This window comes from Lactuca virosa, chromosome 7 (assembly GCF_052849685.1).
Source record: "Lactuca virosa cultivar CGN04683 chromosome 7, Lactuca_virosa_CGN04683_v6, whole genome shotgun sequence".
Lineage (NCBI taxonomy): Eukaryota > Viridiplantae > Streptophyta > Magnoliopsida > Asterales > Asteraceae > Lactuca > Lactuca virosa.
Genome location: NC_136432.1, coordinates 225,370,265 through 225,390,741, shown reverse-complemented (window position 1 = coordinate 225,390,741; position 20,477 = coordinate 225,370,265).

Genomic DNA, 20,477 nt, shown 5'->3' with positions numbered 1-20,477 from the left:
GTTTGTCTAAAATACATGCAAAATACTTTTTCCAAGGTTCATAAACCTATCTAGCATACATGGGGAACTTTAAACATAAAAGATAGCTAGAATTACATACCTTGTAGTTGATATGATTCCTTAAAACCTTGAGAGCCTAGCACCCCAAGTGTGATGCCTCAAATGTTTCACACAACACCAAATGCTTTGGAATGACTTTGAGAGATATGTAGAACACTTGAAAATCAGCCTAGCCCTCTTGCAACTTCTTGTGTTGCCGATTTTGGTAGATAACATGTCCTTTATATAGTGTGTCACATCTAGGGTTACACCATGTAAACCCTAATTTGACATGACTCTTCATTTCCATGACCCATGGGTTTGTAACTCCCATGGAGCCTCCATGGAGCATCCTATGGGTTTAACCCAACTTGATAATCCATGGAGCCTTTTAGCCCACTATACAAGTTATGGATGATTTACATAATCAACCCATATATTTAATTAGTCACCTTTTGATCACTTAATTAATTCTAGATTAATTCTAGATCAATACTAATTAAATAATAGTATTAATATATTAGAACTTATAATATATTAATAAACCACAAGTGTTATTTCTCTCATTAAGTCTATCCAAATGCATAATGCAATGCAACCCAAATGGACCATGCCGGGTCCGGTCAAGTACATACCAGAAATAGTTATGGACTTAGACACCTTATCCAACAGATTGTTGGGTCTAAAATTATGGTTTATACTTTCCTTTTCTAGGAAAATGTATTTTTATATCTAGGACCATAAACAGCTCGGTGTTTACGGTTATAAATGTGTTTACGGTTGTGTGTACGGCCGTAAACCTATGTACGGCCAACTATCTCATATATATAGGGTGAGGAGTGCATGAGAGTGTAAGGCTAGAGAAGGAGATCATATTTTAGAGAGAGAAACTAGAGAGAAGAATAGTGTGTGTGTGTGAATCTCTTGTAAGGATCTTAATTCATATCATCAATACATTAGATTCATCTTATTCTTCTTCTCCTTCTTCTTCTATTGATCTGGCATTATCCGTTTGATCGGGATTCCGCACCATCAAACGGATCTGATTTATACACAAGCAGATTGGGGACTTACACAAATTTCTTCGAGTTTTTCTGCAAAAACCTACTCATTCGTTGTTTTGTTGCAAATTGTTCGGTGAATCAGGTATTGTTTGGGTTTTCGATCATGGAAATGGCATTTAAGTTGTTTTTGGTGTACTCGGTTTCATAGATTTGCGGGTTTTCGAGTGGATTTTTCAAGGTTTTCGAAGAACTGAGTTGGAATAGGTTCCGATGAGATTTCGGGTTTTCGGTTCAACCCGGATTCGATCGAAATCAGATGAAGATTTGACCGAAATTTGGGTTCTCGGCCGAAATCAACCAACGTTGACCGAAATCATCTGGTCAACAAGTGATTTTGACCGAAATCGATCATTTTGACCGAAATCGACTTAAACTTTGACTTTAACCGAAGTCCACTAAAAATTTGACTTTAACCAAAATCAGATTTCAGACTCAAATTTAATTATTATTAAATTAATTGTCACTTGGCTAGTTTGGTGCAGATAAATGGCAGAGTAACTTAAATTCGTAGACTCTCACAACATTGTTGGATATCTCATGGATCCTCCTGCCGCTCATCAATAATTCAAATCCAGGATGGTGGGTTTGAACAACTGTAGGATATCTAAAGCCCTTCGTGCCAATCCAGTCATCCACAGAGACCTGATCACTGATTTTTTGAAAATGCTTCGATCAACAAGATAGGAGCAAATGGAGCTGGTACAGTGGAATCTATGGTGAAAGGAACTCAAGTGATTATCTCTGAACAAGTTATCCGAGAGGTACTTGACTTTGGTGATGCATCCGCATTTCCGATTGAGTACTCTACTGATCGGGTCAAGGAAGTTCTGGAGAAAATGTTTTATGAAGGAACCTATCCTCCCACCATCAAGAAGCTACTGCCACCCTACTAGAGGTTTCTGGCACACTCCTTTATGATTTGCATTTCTAGAAGAAAGGGGGTCTCTGATGAAATTAGTCAGACTTTGACCTCATCCATTGCTGCTCTGGCTATGGACTGGGATTACAACTTCTCAAAGTTCGTCTTCAAAGAAATGAAGAGCAACCTTGTGTGAAAGAAAAAAGGACCTATTTTTGATGTTCCCCAGGTTCCTTCAAATGATCTTTAATGAAAAATATCCCCAAATCGAAAGGTCGTCTGATACTTTGGATATGAAAGCTTTGGGTCCCAACACTTTTGGACTCATGAAGCAATCGAGAAAGGCTGCCAAAGTTGCTTATCAAGGATTAAAGGAGTTAGTTGAATTTGGAAAGTTTGCTGAGATTGAAGACACTCCTACTGTAAGTTCCATAAATGTTGAGGTTGCCAACGAACACGTGGCGCCCAAACCAAAGTTTCAATTCGCCTTTGAAGAGATTAAAGTATCTGATGATGAAGAAGATCAAGAGGATCAAGAAAATGAGTTTGAAGATTTATTCAGCAAAGTATTTCACACCCAGAAGAGGATGTAGCTGTCACATATTTTACTCTACCGCCATCAGATAGTGATCTATACTCTCGTAATTCTTCCCTTCTTCCTGTCATGTGACGTGAACAACCGCTGTCGCACTTCCGAACCAGACGGCGGAAACGTCCGGGGGCTCGTGTGACTAACAATTGAATTATCATCACAATGAATACACATGAAGCATAACACATTCATCACCCACATTTCATATTACAACCAACATTGTTCACATCAAGTACACTGTTAAAAGTACATAAGTTCAAACTGTTAAAAGTACGATGAGTGATATTACATAAAATGAAACCATACACACTTAAAAATCTTCCAGCTTAACGAATACCTGAGAATACAAGTTATTTTGAAAACGGTCAACATATATAATGTTGGTGAGTTCATAAGTATGTTTGAGTAAAAATCTTTGTATCTTTCGTAAAAACCCAGAAAATCCGATATTTTCTGTAAAATGTCTGAAAATGATGTGAAAATCAAGTATAGATGCATGTGTGAATTTCGTAGTAGTAACATATATGACTGTAGTTTAGATTTCTTTCTATTGTAAGCAAGTGATAATTTAGTATTAATCTTTCCCCAGAAAATCCGATAGTTTCTGATTTATAATAATGTCGAGGTTCTTGTATCGTTAAATAGTTGTTTTGTATTGACACAATCGAAGGGTTAATCTTCGAAGTATAAATTTTTGGTATTGAATATCTATATGAGTCGTTATAACCATACATGATAATGACTAGGTTGCCTGTCTTGGCATTTTTCCAAATGCCGGTATTTGCTCAAGGTTTTGTCGCCCTAGACTGGCCTAGTCTAGCTGTAGCGAACAGCTAAGGCGTGGGGGGTCACCCCGTATAGATCTATACACAAACTCTCGCTTTCCCTCCAGGAGACTCTGATTATAACTACAAGCTATGACTTTACACTCAAGGTGCCAACCGACACGTCTCACTAGATTCTCAACTTTTCGTACTATGTTTAATGTTTATGTGTATGTTGTGTGTTATCAAATCCAAAAGTACATTTATAATTATACGAAGTTCAATAGTTATGTAAGTGTATAGTTACGATCCACTAAGGATGTGAATTTCAGTCCAAACCCAATTAGCATGTAAATGGATCACAAAGGCCCGATAACATGTAAGTGGGCAATTTGGGCCCAATAGGCAAGTACATGGACCACAAAGACCCAACAAACATGTGACCCATAACTCAGGCCCAAATTAACATGTAAATGGGTCACAAAGGCCCAATAAACATGTCATGGAAAATATTGGGCTCAATATACACTTGAATGGGCCCTTAGGGCCCATTGGCCATGTAATGTGAATATTAGGCCCAATAAAATTAACATCGTTATATTTCGTCCATTCGTTATTGTTGCGTTGTTTATTATAGCTCGTGGTTTACCAAGTTTATTATAAAAAGTCCCCCTTTTTTTTTTTCGTAAAACGACATTTTTGGTCAAAAGCCTCAAATTTTCAATTAAGGCCCAAAGTTTTGTAAAAATGACACTTTAGTCCATAATTTGTAAAAATTTGTAATTTTGTCACAAATGTCTAGAAATTCACGGTTTTAGTCCAAAAATATATATTTTGACATTTAAGATCCAGTTTTGCAGAAAATTACATTTTCAGCCTCTTGTTTGTAAAAATTTATACTTTCGGCCCAATTTTATTAAAAGTTACATTTTTGGTCCAATTTTGAAATAAATGTTATTTTCACCCCTAAATTTGGTTTATTTACATTTATGACTCAAACTTTGGCCAAATAACATTTTTAATCCCAAAAACTTCATTTTTTCGCAAATTTGGGCCCAAACCGTGAGGCCCAAATATTTGGCCCATTTAGCTCAAATTTACATGTTTGGCCCTTTGGAAAGTATGTTTAACATAAAAATCCCTTTTTATACTAGTAGGACTTGTTTCGTCCCTATAAAAACATAAATGTCACTTTTGCCCTTATCCTTTGTTTTCTTGACAAATTTAACCCTTAACAAGGTTTTTGTTTTAACTTTTAGATCTTAAACATATAATCACTTTTGGCTTGGTGGTATGATGTATATAGTGTCTTAGTTCTTGGATCTTTACTCAATGTCACTTAGAATGTCGAGATTTATTTAGATCTAACACCCTTTTTACAAAATAAACTAAGAATCACACAAGACGTGCATATAATACATAGATCTACACATTTTTACTTGCATTCTCCCCCAAAAATCATATAAAAACCGAAAACAAGGGGGTATGAACTCACCTTTGCTTGATGTTTCGACTTTGAAGAAAGAATGGAAAGGATTTTTGGTCCTAGTAACACCTTGAAGTGGATCTCGAGATTATGAAGCTTCTAAGGTGTGATCATGGAATAAAACTACGTAAGAAGGAGTTTTTCATGTTAAGATGGAAGAAAATACTTGTGTTTGACAAAAACTTACCAAAGATTGGAATGACTTGATTAAGATCCTTAGAACTCTAGCAATTTTAGAGATCTTGGAGGAAGGAGGATAATCTTTGAGAGTGTTTGGAGAGTGTTTTGATAGAGTGTGTGTGTGTGTGTTTTGCCTCTCGGCCGTAAGTAGAAGAAGTGAGGGGAGAGAAGGATGAGGTGACCTTGCATGGAAATATGGGAGGCCTTGCATTGTTACATGGTGAACAATATGGAGGTGGCACCTCCAAAGTCAACCCCACCCCCCCTTCCATTTCATTTTTCATTTTTTTTTGTTAATGTGTTGGGCCGAGAGTTTTGGGCTAGGAGAAAGGGTGGAGTAGTTTGGGCCTTGACTTGCCTTTACTCAAAATCATGAGTCCCAATGATTACTTTTCGGCCCAATGGGCTCATTAGATAGTTCACGTCCCAAATAGGATAAAAGAATGGGTTTATGGCTCACTAAGGTTAATTCGATTAGTTATGGCCCAATAAGGCCCATTAGGGTTAGAATGAATCATTCTAGGCCCAAATGGTCCAAAATGTTATAGATTTTGTGAATTGGGTCCATTTAGAATCCAAATAGGGTTTCCAAGCCCAAAATAGCTGAATTGAATGCTTATTGGTCCATTAGCCCCAATAAGGAAATCCTAGTCCAATATGGACTTAAACTGGGATTCTTACGGTTTTCAGACTCTTTATTGAACATGAGAGATGAATTCAAATGAGCACTTGATGATATTTACTTAGAGTATATGTCTTACAATAGTTGAATGATTACACGAGAATAGAATTTCCTAGCTAAAATGCTAGTTGTGACATCATCCCCCCGTTAGAGGGAATTTCGTCCCGAAATTCTTTTGAAAACTAGGTTTACGAAGGAGGGAATAAATGAGGGTACTTTTGCTTCATTTGGTCTTCACGTTCCCACGTGAATTCCGGTCCACGTTTAGCGCTCCATCGAACCTTCACAATCAGAATGCGACTTTACTTTGTACGCTTCACCTCCCTATCCATAATCTCGACTAGTTCTTCGACGAACAGGAGATTCTCGTTTACTTCAATCTCTTCCAAAGGAACGACAAGGATTTCATCCGATAGACTCTTTTTCAGATTTGAGACGTGGAACACTGGGTGTACGTTGCCGAGCTCGGCAGGTAGCTGCAGCTTGTAAGCCACTGGACCTATCCGAGCAAGAATCTCGAACGGTCCAATGTATCGCGGGTTCAGTTTTCCTTGTTTCCCAAAGAGGATCATTCCCTTCCAAGGAGAGACTTTTAACAACACATGATCCCCGACTTGAAATTCTAATGGCTTTCGCCGCTTGTCAGCATAGCTCTTATGTCGGTCTCGCGATGCTTGAAGTCGAGCTTTGATTTGGACTATCTTTTCTGTCGTTTCACGAATGATTTCTGGTCTTGTAAGAGCACTGGCTGGCGATTTCCCTTTTGCTAGTTGAGTGTTACCCACCTCAGCCCAACATAGGGGTGATTTGCACTTACGACCATAAAGAGCCTCGAAGGGAGCAACCTTGATGCTCGTGTGACAACTGTTGTTATAGGAGAACTCGATCAGAGGCAAGTGGGTATCCCATGACTTGTCGAAGTCAATCACGCAAGCTCGGAGCATATTCTCGAGTTTCTGGATGGTACGCTCACTCTGACCATCCGTCTGTGGGTGGTAGGCAGTGCTCATATCTAGCTGTGTTCCCATTGCCTTCTGAAGAGATTGCCAGAATCTTGAAGTGAATCTGCTATCTCGATCCGAGATAATGGATACTGGCACTCCATGGAGTCTCACAACCTCCTTGAGGTAGATTCGAGTCAGCTTTTCCATCTTGTAGGATTCTTTTATTGGCAGGAAATGAGCAGATTTTGTTAATTTATCGAAGATTACCCAGATAGCATCCAATCTGTTTGCTGTCTTTGGCAATTTGGTCACAAAGTCCATAGAAATCCTTTCCCATTTCCACTCGGGTATCACTGGTTGCTTAAATAGTCCCGAGGGCTTTCGGTATTCCACTTTCACTTTGGCGCAAGTAAGACACTTGCCCACGAATGTGGCTATCTCTGCCTTCATATTCGGCCACCAATATTGTTGTTTGATATCCAAATACATTTTATCTGACCCCGGATGAATAGAATATCGCGTCTTGTGGGCTTCATGCATGACTTTCTCTCTGAATCCCCCAATTTTGGGAACCCAGATTCTATTCATGAAGTAGTGGGTTCCGTCGTCCTTAACTTCGAGCTCCTTCTCCATTCCTCGCAGTGATTCACTAGCGACATTCTCCGGCTTCAAAGCGTCCAATTGGGCTCCTTTGATTTGTGAGGCTAGATGAGATTGGATGGTGATTGACAGAGTCTTCACACGACGACTTGAATACTCCTTTCGGCTCAGGGCATCGGCTACCACATTAGCCTTGCCTAGATGATATCTGATCTCACACTCATAATCATTTAACAGCTCAACCCATCTTCGCTGCCTCATGTTTAGTTCCTTTTGATTTAGAATGTGCTGGAGGCTCTTGTGGTCCGTAAAGATGGTGCACTTGGTACCATATAGGTAGTGCCTCCAAATTTTCAAGGCGAATACCACTGCCCCCAGTTCGAGATCATGCGTGGTATAATTTACTTCATGAGTTTTCAGTTGTCTGGATGCATAAGCAATTACCTTCTCTCGTTGCATGAGGACACAACCTAAACCTTGATTCGAAGCATCACAGTAAACTACGAAGTCTTCGGTTCCCTCTGGTAAGGATAGCACTACAGCACTACAGAGGGCGTGCTTCAAGGTTTGGAAGGCAAGCTCTTGCTTCTCGGTCCAGTTGAAGGGTACGCCTTTTTGTGTCAATGTGGTGAGGGGTTTGGCTATCTTGGAAAAGTTCTGAATGAATCTTCGGTAATAGCCTGCGAGGCCTAAGAATTGGCGAATTTCTGTTGGCGTTGCCGGAATTGCCCAGTTTTCGATTGCTTTGATCTTGGAGGGGTCCACATGTATTCCTTTCTGACTGACTACATGGCCCAGAAATTTTACACTGCGGAGCCAGAACTCGCACTTGGAGAGTTTCACATACAACTTTTCAGTCCGCAGGGTTTCTAAAACCTGTCGGAGGTGTTGGCTATGATCTTCTTCGCTTCGAGAGTACACGAGAATATCATCGATGAAAACGATTACGAATTTATCAAGGAATGGGCGGCAGACTCGATTCATGAGGTCCATAAATGCAGCGGGGGCATTTATTAGACCGAAGGGCATTACGACGAATTCGTAATGACCGTAACGAGTTCGGAAAGCAGTCTTAGGAATGTCCTCATCTCGGACTTTGAGTTGATGATAACTGGATCTCACATCTATCTTTCAAAAGTAACTAGCTCCTTGAAGCTGGTCGAATAGATCATCGATTCGTGGAAGTGGATACCAGTTTTTGATGGTGAGTTTGTTTAATTCCCTATAGTCGATGCACATCCTGAAGGATCCGTCTTTCTTTTTAACGAAAAGAACCGGAGCTCCCCATGGCGAGAAGCTGGGTCTGATGAATCCTTTATTCAGGAGTTCGCTTAGTTGGCTTGATAATTCTTGCATTTCAGCAGGAGCCAACCTATAGGGTGATTTGGCGATTGGAATGGCTCCAGGCACTAGGTCGATTCGGAATTCGATTTGTCGTTCTGGGGGTATTCCCGGAAGATCTTCTGGAAACACATCCGGGAAGTCACACGCCACTGGGATGTTGTGAATGCTCGCTTCCTCTTTGGTTTTATCCACCACATGAGCAAGGAATGCGTAGTTCTTCTTTTGTAGACACTTTTGTGCCTTGATACTTGAGATAAGGCGAAGGTTTGCGCCGGGTTTATCTCCGTAGATTATTAGGGTTTCATGATTAGGAAGATGAAGGCGAACGACCTTCTCGTGACACATAATATCGGCATGATGGGGGCTTAACCAATCCATGCCGATGATCGCATCAAAACTCCTAATATTTACTGGCATCAAATTTATTTGGAAAGAATGGTTGTTTAGTGTTAACGTACATCCTTTATAGATATCTTTGGTTGTTTCCGTTTTCCCATTAGCCATTTCCACCGTAAAGGCTTCGTTGAGCTTCTGGGGTTGTTGATTTAGCAAGTGTTTGAATTTATTACTAACAAAACTTCTTTCCACCCCACTATCAAATAAGATGCATGCATACGAGTTGTTAAGTAGGAAAGTACCGGTGACAACGGCTGGGTCCTGCACTGCTTCACCCTGACCCATTGTCAGCACTATCCCTGCTGCTCCTGCCCCTTGAGTGTTTGCGTTGGGGCAGTTTCGCCAGAAATGCCCGGTTTTCCCACATCCGTAACAGGTATAACTGGCTCCAGCATTGGTGTTGTTGTTATTGTTGTTGTTGTTTGTCATCTGGTTCTGTGGAAGCTGAGCCCTACAATACTTTGCTGTATGGCCCTTCCGGTTGCACCTTGTGCAATTCATCTCTCTGCACTCCCCGTGATGGTGGAAGTTGCATTTTTTACACTTGGGAAGATTTCCTGAATACTGCTTTGGAGTATTTGGCGTGGATGAGGCCGGAGCATGTGGTGTGGTGGTGGCTTGAGTTGCAGCATGGACAGACACCGTTTGTTGCTTCTTAGCCGATTCCGAGTTTTACTTTCCCTTTCGCTTTTTGTTTTTCCCCTTCTTGTTCTCACCTTCTTTCTTGACCTCCGCTTCTGCTGTTTTGGCACCCTTTTTGCTGCCATGATCATACAATTTCTTGGCCAGTCTCTTGGCGCTGTCAAACGTCTCAGGGTTTGCCGTAATGACATTCCCTTGGATAGGTGCAGTCAGTCCCCAGATAAACCTCTCAATCTTTTTCCCTTCTGAGGTGACCATTCCGAGACACAGAAGAGATAGCTCACTAAATCTGGATATGTATGCGTCGATATCGGAGTTTTGAACCGTGAGGTTCCACAACTCCTGTTCCATCTTCTGGATTTCGCCTCTTGGACAGAATTCAGCCAACATCATTTCCTTAAGCTCTTCCCAGGGCATCGCGTTCACCACCGAGAGTGTCATGGCATCTATATGTCCATTCCACCAGGAGAGGGCTTGATCAACGAAGGTGCAGGCTGCGAACTTGACCTTACACTCATCCGGACACCCGCATATTTCAAAAACAGACTCTATTTTCTCGACCCATCGCTTAAGGGCTATTACGCCTCCTGTCCCATTAAAGGTCCGAGGTTTGGCGTTGGTAAAGTCCTTGTAGGTGCATGTTCGAGCGGCTCTGTGGTTCGTCCCTTGATTTGTGCTTCCGGCTCCCTGCCCGTTGCCTTCTCCGTTGTTTCCATTGCGAATCTGCGCAAGTGCTGCAGTGACCGCAGCGGAGACTGCTGCCTAGAATGCAACCGAGTTTATCTCAGGTGGGGTCGGCGTTGCGTTGTTTCCACGGTTGGGTCTTTGAGGCATCTTTCTGTCATGGAATGGAAAGATGTTGAGTGCCTATTGTTTTGCGAGTTTGGGATCCCATAGACTAGGCGTATAGTGTGTGTATTTAAGTAATTTCATGCATTAACATAATACAAGGAAAATAAAACACATAGCAAAAGACAACATTATGATAAAACATAAAGCATTTTCATTAATATTAATAGTTTTGATACATGAAAATTTGCCAGAAGGCATGCAGTACATGGGGGAAATATAAAATCCGGCAGCATAACGACCCTATGAGTATTGTGGTCACTTAAACATAGAGTCGATAGTACATAGCATAGTGCACCTAAGAGAAACCTAATACTAATAGGATACACTACTAATCCTGATCATACTGAGAAGTGTCTAATGGTGGTAGAGAAATCATATCCCAAAATGCTGCGCCAACAACTGAGCCATCTCGGTCATTTCTCCGATGACCTCATCCCTTTCCTGCTCACCTTGCACGTCTCGTGCCTCCATAGCAAACAGCTGCTGCCGAAGTGTGGCGACCTCTGCTTCCAGGGAACGATCCTCACAACCGAGATCCACTGGTGGAGCAGGGTGGTCCTGGTGTGCCTCATCGGTAGGTGGTTCGACAGGGGCCTCATTCGTGTCCCTATCTTCTGTTGGATTAATGTCTAAGTCCATAACTATATTCGGTATGTACTTGACCCGACCCGACATGGTCCATTTGGGTTGCACTTCACCGGCACAATTTATATGGATAGTCTTTTGAGAATAGTATATTTATGATTTATATTAATATATTATAAGTTCTAATATATTAATATGGAATCATATTATTTAATTAGTATTGATCAAGAATTAATTTAGAATTAATTAAGTGATCAAAAAGAACTAATTAAATATGGACTCTTATATATATGGAATGGGCCAAGTTCATTTAGGTTGGGCTAAGCTTTCATGGATGGTCCATGGAGCTTTTAACCCATGGATCCTATGTAAATGAAAGGTCATGGGTATTAGGGTTTACATGGATGTAACCCTAATCCTCCATAATATATAAAGGGGTCCTTGGCTCACAAAATTGGTACAAGTGTGTGAAAATAAGAGTGGGCCGATTTTAGTGTGCATACATATTCTCTCAAGTTCTTCCAAGGTGTTTTGGTGATTTGTGATTCCATTTGAGGCTTCCACACTATTGGGGCTAAGCTCTTAAAGCTTGAAGGCATCAAGCTACATCAAAAGGTATGTCATCTAACTAGAACTTTGTAGTATAGGTGCTTCATAATATGCTAGTTAGGATTAAACCTTGGAATAGTTAATATTTGCATGTATAACAGAGAAAACATAGATCCAAGGTTTATAGGGTTGCATGTACACCATAGGAGTGTTAGAATGCTCAAAACCCAACAGTGGTATCAGAGCCATGGGTTGTTTTCTGTTATATTGATGCAAATGTTTTATTTTCAAGTTGGAAAAAAAGGCAAAAAAACATGACGTTTGTCAAATTTTAAGATAATTACTTGTTTTGTGAAAAACGAATTATTTGTAAAATTTGAATCATTTGTTATATGAGTTGAATTAGGTCAAATTTAGTAAAAGATAAAATGATATGATTATTTTATTAGTTTTAAAAGTTTGATTTAAATGTTTTAAGGAGTTACAAATTTTGTCATAAAATTTTGGAGCTCAAAAGTTTTTTTTAAAGTTGTGATCTTAAGGGTTTTTGAAACTTCCATAAGTTATGGATATGAAAGTTTTTTTTTTTTAAAAAAAAATTTGATTCAAAGTTTTTATGGAGTTACAAAATTTGGTGTTAATGTTTTAAAGAATTCCATAACTTGTTCTTAAGTTATGGAACATGGAAAGTTTCATCATAAAACACCATTAATTCCATAAGTTATGGAATCCAAAGGTTTTCAAGAATTACAAAACTTGCCCTCAAGTTTTGGAATTTGAGAAAAGTTTTTTATGAAAAAAAGAATTGAATTCTAAGACTCTTGGGTTCATAACTTAAACAATTAATTAAATAGTTTTAATTTTGAGTTTAATAATTGGAATTATGATGTTTTGTTGAATAGTTCAAATTAACTCTTATGGACTTTATTAATAGTTAATTAAAGCGTTTAATTAAAGAGTATTATTAATCCATAAATATATGGTTTGAGTTTAATTAAATTAAAAGTCTAGTTTAATTAATAGATTAAACCACCAAGTATTTTAAATGTCTAAAATACACCCTTATACTATTATAATATTAAAAGTTTAATATATTATATGTATAAGAGCAAATCGTCTTACCATTAGTAGGCCTCATTCACGAAGCCGGTCTATAAGGGGGGTATAAGGTTACTGCCTATAAAATGGCAGTTTAATGGGTGTCCACTCTCACTCACCGCTTCCTTGACTGGTGGAGGGTCGTTAGCCGAACAGGTAGGACAAGGACTATAATTCTCCCTTCATTATAAGTATAATGATAAATACTAAGTAACTAAACACTTATAAATTCCCAATCTTAGTTACTTAGGAAAATATGAATAAGGTGCTAATCCATGATATTACACTTTGCACTTTGTTTAAGCTGTTAGTGGAGCATGTGTGGTTAACTGGCACACTAACCTGGACTTAACAAGGTAGGCAAAGGGTAACTTAATGTTTATTATAGTATCGTTGGAGCGTGTGTGGTTAACCGGCACATCGATTGAGGGGTAAATATTAAGGGTACCAAGTATATTTGCATGGTTACTTCACACCTTGTTTTGTGATCCTCGGCATCCCAGTCACAAAACCTGAAGGGCACACTCGAGATTGAAACATGCCATTGAAAAGTTCAATGAATCTCAAAAGAATCTAGGAGTTTCAAAACCAATTAAAACCTAATAATACATTTCGTTTATCTTGGTGGAAATTGGTGAATCGTCATTCACCTACCTTCAAATATTTTATAGCTTGGATTACGGCATCCCTCTTCCAAGTTATAAAATAGTTTGTTGGGCCCTAGCCTTAATATATCATATTGGGTGTTATATTAAGGACTTAAATCAACTTTACGTGAATTTCTCCCATTGTTGATGTCTGGTTTAGACAACAATGATCTTCCCAAACCAAGCTTTCCTAATGAATATGACTTCCCGAGTTTGGCTCATGGAAGTCATACTTCTCTTCCTCCACCTCCTCCAATTATTCTCCCTAACCCACAAGTTCAAGGTCACTCAAGCCCTAATGGCAAACAAGGTCTATGTGTGATCACATCTTAGAGATGAAGTCACATATTGACAAGCCGGGAGAGTTGGGTTTTAAAGTCTTGAGAAAGTTGGATGTTCAATCACTTTCTAAGTCACATAGTGAGTTCCTTTGGGACTACTATGATACAGACTATGACATGAACCTTAATGATCATATCTATTTGGTTGGTGCTGCTGAATCAGCAATGATTTGGAACAATAGTGAAGCAAATTTTATTAGAAGATCAACTTCCCAAAAACTTTATGGACAGTGAAAATGGTGACACTGGAAATCCAGAAAAAGCATTCTCTTCCCAATGGAAAAGGATTGGCCATAGTCAACCCGGTTGACCAAATGGTAAAGAGAAAGGCTAAGTCTGAGATAGTCCCATTACCAAAGGGTCCATATGTTTATTTTGCCAAAGGAAGGGGCGTTGATTGCAAAGCTGTCAAATTTACCTAAGGATGTTAAAGTCAATAAGTTTGACTCTACATCAGGTAGAGCCCATTATCTAACTCTGTTAAGTTCTATTCTGAGATCCTCATTACATGATGTGACTGGGTCACATGTTGATGTTTTAAGAATCAAAGAATAGAGAGAAATCTTAAAGGAAGTATATGCTGATTCTGATCGCGAAGGTGGATTTCGATCGCATCAGAATTTTGAGCAGTTGCTTAAGAAGTTATGATATATTGCTAAGGAATAGATAACAACAATTTTCCATGTGGATTGTAAGGATAAGTTTTTCCGCAAAGTTTTAAAATAAAAGAAAATTGTTTAATTTTATTTATTTGAAGTATCCTTACAATGGCATTTGTGGAAAATTGTTGCTTATACGATTCCACTGACAGCAATATTGGAAAATGGATTTGATTCTTTCATTTGTGGTAGTGTCTAAATTTACCAAATCAGGAAAGTTCCTCATCACCCAAGTTTCAATTGGACCGAAACTTGGAATCATGCAAGTTGAATAGTATGATGAATGAGAACTTTCAAGCATTGGAAAATCAAGACTAATTACTTGTTCACATGGATGTGTGAGTCAAGTGAAGGACTAAAAGGATCGAGTACACATTCTTGTGCACTGGTCATGTCCACCACAAAGCTCGTTAAGACTATTTGATTTACTAAAGTTTAGTAAATATGTTTATACTTACAAGTTTAAGTATAATTCTGAAACATTGGAAAAGTCTCAATGTATGGCAGAACGAATGGGAAGAATCAAATTAGGCAGAAAGATAAAAGTTTCTCAAATCTGAAAAGATGGGAGAGTACTTTAGTATCATGTTTGTGATCATCTTAATGATTTAGAAATCATATCACAATTTGTCCTCTAAAGGTCATCTTAGTGCATTCTTATGACTAAGAAGAGGAGTCATGAATTGTTGAAATGGTTAGATCAGGAAGATGAGTCATACTTCGTTCCAAAACAATTCTTAGAGTCATACTCCAAGATTGTAACTTGAGTGACATATCTTAAAGAAAGGTTTAAAACACTTGTCAAATGTAAGAGTAAAAGTGTCCTACTCTTGTACATTTGAAATTGGTAAGTTGTGATGTTTTGGATAAAACAAAGACCAACTAAGGCCAATTGTGTGAAGTGTTTGTCTTGATAAAGAATCCGCACTATCTCTTGAATATTTGGCAAGATAGTCTTATATGTCAAGAGGATAGTGGGAGTCTTAAAGATCCTAAAAAGAATTTCAAGAACTAATCAAGAATAAAACTTGAGGTTCTTCACTAGCACACGACTTGAGGTTTATAACCTATCATGTTGACATATTCTATGCCCATTCCAGTTAAAGTTGGCTTTGCATAGGAGTTCTGAAAGTTCTCAATTGGTTGCATAACAACTTGGAAGCAATGGCAGGCCCTGTACTGCCAGGTGGCAAGAAGTTAAGATTGCATAAGTTCAGTCCATATGAGTTTGGATTTGTCATTATCCTTGTCTTGTGACTATGGTTTTGACGATTCATATGGATAAGAACACATACACCATAAAATCTAAGGGTCATAAGGTTTCTCTCCGATTCATGAAAATGATGGTGAGGAAACACTTCCACCAAGTAGATTTGAAGCAGATGGCAAAAGGTCTAAACAATTGAGACTATGATTACGGCGTCCCTTTTCATAGTTCTGAAATTGTTTAGACACACATGCATGCTATCTAAGGAAAGGTGTATGATTTTGATAAAGTTTTATCAAAGCATCTCGTATCAGAAATCTGAACTTTGGTAAGAAAGTCAATAAAGTATTGATTTCTAGAAGTCCAGCTGATTTCTGAGTACATGTCAAAGCTAGTGGGAGCATAAGTGTTATGCTAATAATCATCATGTTAGTGGGAGCATGATAATTATTGTTAGTGTTGCAAGTTAGCAATGTTAATTATAGAAAACAAAAGTTTCAATTCGTGAGGCTGCAGGGATTGAAAAAGTTGTTTTGCTATAATTAAGGGAGAGGATATACTTCATTTCAGTTCTAAAGGCTTAGATTGAGACCTTAATCATCTTTAGTCAAGAATATATATATGTATTTCATGTTGGATTGGTTCAACTTAAGGAAATTCTATATATTGCGTTCTCAAAATTCGATTATGATTACGACATCCCTCTTCATAGTCAAATTTTGAAAACATGGTTTATTTCACAAAGTAAGGATCATAGACAAACATAGAGTGCATACTTGGTGTATGGCAAAGCTATTGTTTAAGAAAAACATAGTGTACATGCTTGGAGCATGGGACAACTAGTGTTTTTAATTCAAGTATAAAGTTGATAAAACCGAAACAATGAATAATGAGTAATCAGTATGGTGATAAATAAAAGTGTTTATTTATATTCATAGGGTTTGACACCATATTTGATTCATTTATTCTTGTGTTTCACTTTGCATGTTTTGACTTCCAGAATAACTAAGTCGCTCTTCCTGAATGATTAAGTTATTCAAACCATCCACAGTCGGTCATATGTTGGAAGTAGATGTGAATCAAGACTGTCATGGGTTGGTTTGTAGAGGTCCAAGTTGGTGGACAAAGTGGTGCTACAACACTCATGAGTGCTCATAAGTTCTGAGTATTGGATTCAACCCGCGCTCATTTGAATCACTTCATGGATTTTATCACGAGTGATCATGAGACGATAATATCTTATATTCTTCAAACCTAGAGATATGAGTTGTTACTATGAGTTGGTTATACATTGATTGCACGAAAACGCATTGGTAACTCGATGTTATAAAACGTGCCTTTGTGTATGATTCAACAAGTAGTAGAACAAGCCATATGAGTCGAAGTTTATCCATTCCTTTTACATTCGGGATAAAAGCGATATATGTGGGCCCCTCGATGATTTAGCGATGACACATGTGAGTGCTTGGCCAAGCCAGGACTGATTTGATTTGTTCAATCAGTCAGTCATCATAAATCGAAAATCAGGAAACAACAAATGGACAGAGAGAATGATTATAATCCATGTCTCAGTCCATATGATATCTAGAATGGAGGAATATATGATCCCTTATCTAATGGACAAGTCATTGACAAGGTCAGAGTTCGACAGCGGCTTTAAGAGCTACGATTGCCAGTTAGGTTTTGAAGTCATACTCAATAATAGTTTTAGACTTATCCAAGTGGGAGACTGTTGGATTAATGTCTAAGTCCATAACTATATTTGGTATGTACTTGACCCGACCCGGCATGGTCCATTTGGGTTGCACTTCACCGGCACAATTTATATGGATAGTCTTTTGAGAATAGTATATTTATGATTTATATTAATATATTATAAGTTCTAATATATTAATATGGAATCATATTATTTAATTAGTATTGATCAAGAATTAATTTAGAATTAATTAAGTGATCAAAAAGAACTAATTAAATATGGACTCTTATATATATGGAATGGGCCAAGTTCATTTAGGTTGGGCTAAGCTTTCATGGATGGTCCATGGAGCTTTTAACCCATGGATCCTATGTAAATGAAAGGTCATGGGTATTAGGGTTTACATGGATGTAACCCTAATCCTCCATAATATATAAAGGGGTCCTTGGCTCACAAAATTGGTACAAGTGTGTGAAAATAAGAGTGGGCCGATTTTAGTGTGCATACATATTCTCTCAAGTTCTTCCAAGGTGTTTTGGTGATTTGTGATTCCATTTGAGGCTTCCACACTATTGGGGCTAAGCTCTTAAAGCTTGAAGGCATCAAGCTACATCAAAAGGTATGTCATCTAACTAGAACTTTGTAGTATAGGTGCTTCATAATATGCTAGTTAGGATGAAACCTTGGAATAGTTAATATTTGCATGTATAATAGAGAAAACATAGATCCAAGGTTTATAGGGTTGCATGTACACCATAGGAGTGTTAGAATGCTCAAAACCCAACATCTTCCTCCATGTCCTCGTCAGTCCCCTCAAACTCATAGTCTGTATCAGTGTACTCGTCGGGCCCAACGTCATGGACTCCCCCTTGTTCTTCTTCGGGATCCTCCTCAAGCATCCCCTGAGCCACTAGTGCTTGATAGAAATGTACCCCTTGCTGATCATCATCCATGGTGACTGCATGAGGGCGCGGGAACAAGTCATGTTTTGATTATTCTTATCTTATACTTTAATTATTTAGATTTGGGTTCTCTTAGAATTATTGGAGAGTGAGGTAGGCTTTTGGATTCATTTCCCGCTATGATCACTCCCGAACACATGTTGGTCATATTCTGAATAAATATAGTTGATCAGGCTATATTTATCCCTAATATGACTACATAACTGCCCAGGTTTAATCATAGTGTTCAATTTCCTCCAGAAGCTTTTATTAGATATTGTCAGGTTATTATTCTAATATGCGCACATAAGTGTGAAAATTTTGTTTTGTTCAGAGTTATTTAGTCCCATTGTGTTTATAGTTGCATATCATGTATGATTAGATATTCTAGTTCACTATAAACATTACTCTGATACCAACCTGTCACACCCCCGAACCAGACGGCGGAAACATCCGGGGGCTCGTGTGACTAACAATTGAATTATCATCACAATGAATACACATGAAGCATAACACATTCATCACCCACATTTCATATTACAACCAGCATTGTTCACATCAAGTACATTGTTAAAAGTACATAAGTTCAAACTGTTAAAAGTACGATGAGTGATATTACATAAAATGAAACTATACACACTTGAAAATCTACCAGCTTAACGATTACCTGTGAATACAAGCTATTTTGAAAACGGTCAACATATATAATGTTGGTGAGTTCATAAGTATGTTTGAGTAAAAATCTTTGTATCTTTCGTAAAAACCCAAAAATCCGACATTTTCTATAAAATGTCTGAAAATGATGTGAAAATCAAGTATAGATGCATGTGTGAATTTCATAGTAGTAACATATATGACTATAGTTTAGATTTCTTTCTATTGTAATCAAGTTATAATTTAGTATTAATCTTTCCCCAGAAAATCCGATATTTTCTGATTTATAATAATGTCGAGGTTCTTGTATCGTTAAATAGTTGTTTTGTATTGACACAATCGAAGGGTTAATCTTCGAAGTATAAATTTTTGGTATTGAATCTCTATATGAGCCGTTATAACCATACATCATAATGACTAGGTTGCCTGTCTTGGCATTTTTCCAAATGCCGGTATTTGCTCAAGGTTTTGTCGCCCTAGACTGGCCTAGTCTAGCTGTAGCGAACAGCTAAGACGTGGGGGGTCACCCCGTATAGATCTATACACAAACTCTCGCTCTCCCTCCAGGAGACTCTGATTATAACTACAAGCTACGACTGTACACTCAAGGTGCCAACTGACACGTCTCACTAGATTCTCAACCTTTCGTACTATGTTTAATGTTTATGTGTATGTTGTGTGTTATCAAATCCAAAAGTACATTTATAATTATACGAAGTTCAATAGTTATGTAAGTGTATAGTTACGATCCACTAAGCATGTGAATTTCAGTCCAAGCCCAATTAGCATGTAAATGGATCACAAAGGCCCAATAACATGTAAGTGGGTAATTTGGGCCCAATAGGCATGTAGATGGACCACAAAGGCCCAACAAACATGTGACCCATAACTCAGGCCCAAATTAAAATGTAAATGGGTCACAAAGGCCCAATAAACATGTAATGGAAAATATTGGGCTCAATATACACTTGAATGGGCCCTTAGGGGCCATTGGCCATGTAATGTGAATATTAGGCCCAATAAAATTAACATCGTTATATTTCGTCCATTCGTTATTGTTGCGTTGTTTATTATAGCTCGTGGTTTACCAAGTTTATTATAAAAAGTCCCCTTTTTTTCGTAAAACGACATTTTTGGTCAAAAGCCTCAAATTTTCAATTAAGGCCCAAAGTTTTGTAAAAATGTCACTTTAGTCCATAATTTGTAAAAATTTGTAATTTTGTCCCAAATGTCTAGAAATTCACGGTTTTAGTCCAAAAATATATATTTTGACATTTAAGACCCAGTTTTGCAGAAAATTACATTTTCAGCCTCTTGTTTGTAACAATTTACACTTTCGGCCCAATTTTATTAAAAGTTACATTTTTGGTCCAATTTGGAAATAAATGTTATTTTCACCCGTAAATTTGGTTTATTTACATTTATGACTCAAACTTTGGCCAAATAACATTTTTAATCCCAAAAACTTAATTTTTTTGCAAATTTGGGCCCAAACCGTGAGGCCCAAATATTTGGCCCATTTAGCTCAAATTTACATGTTTGGCCCTTTGGAAAGTATGTTTAACATAGAAATCCCTTTTTATACTAGTAGGACCTGTTTGGTCCCTATAAAAACATAAATGTCACTTTTTCCCTTATCCTTTGTTTTCGTGACAA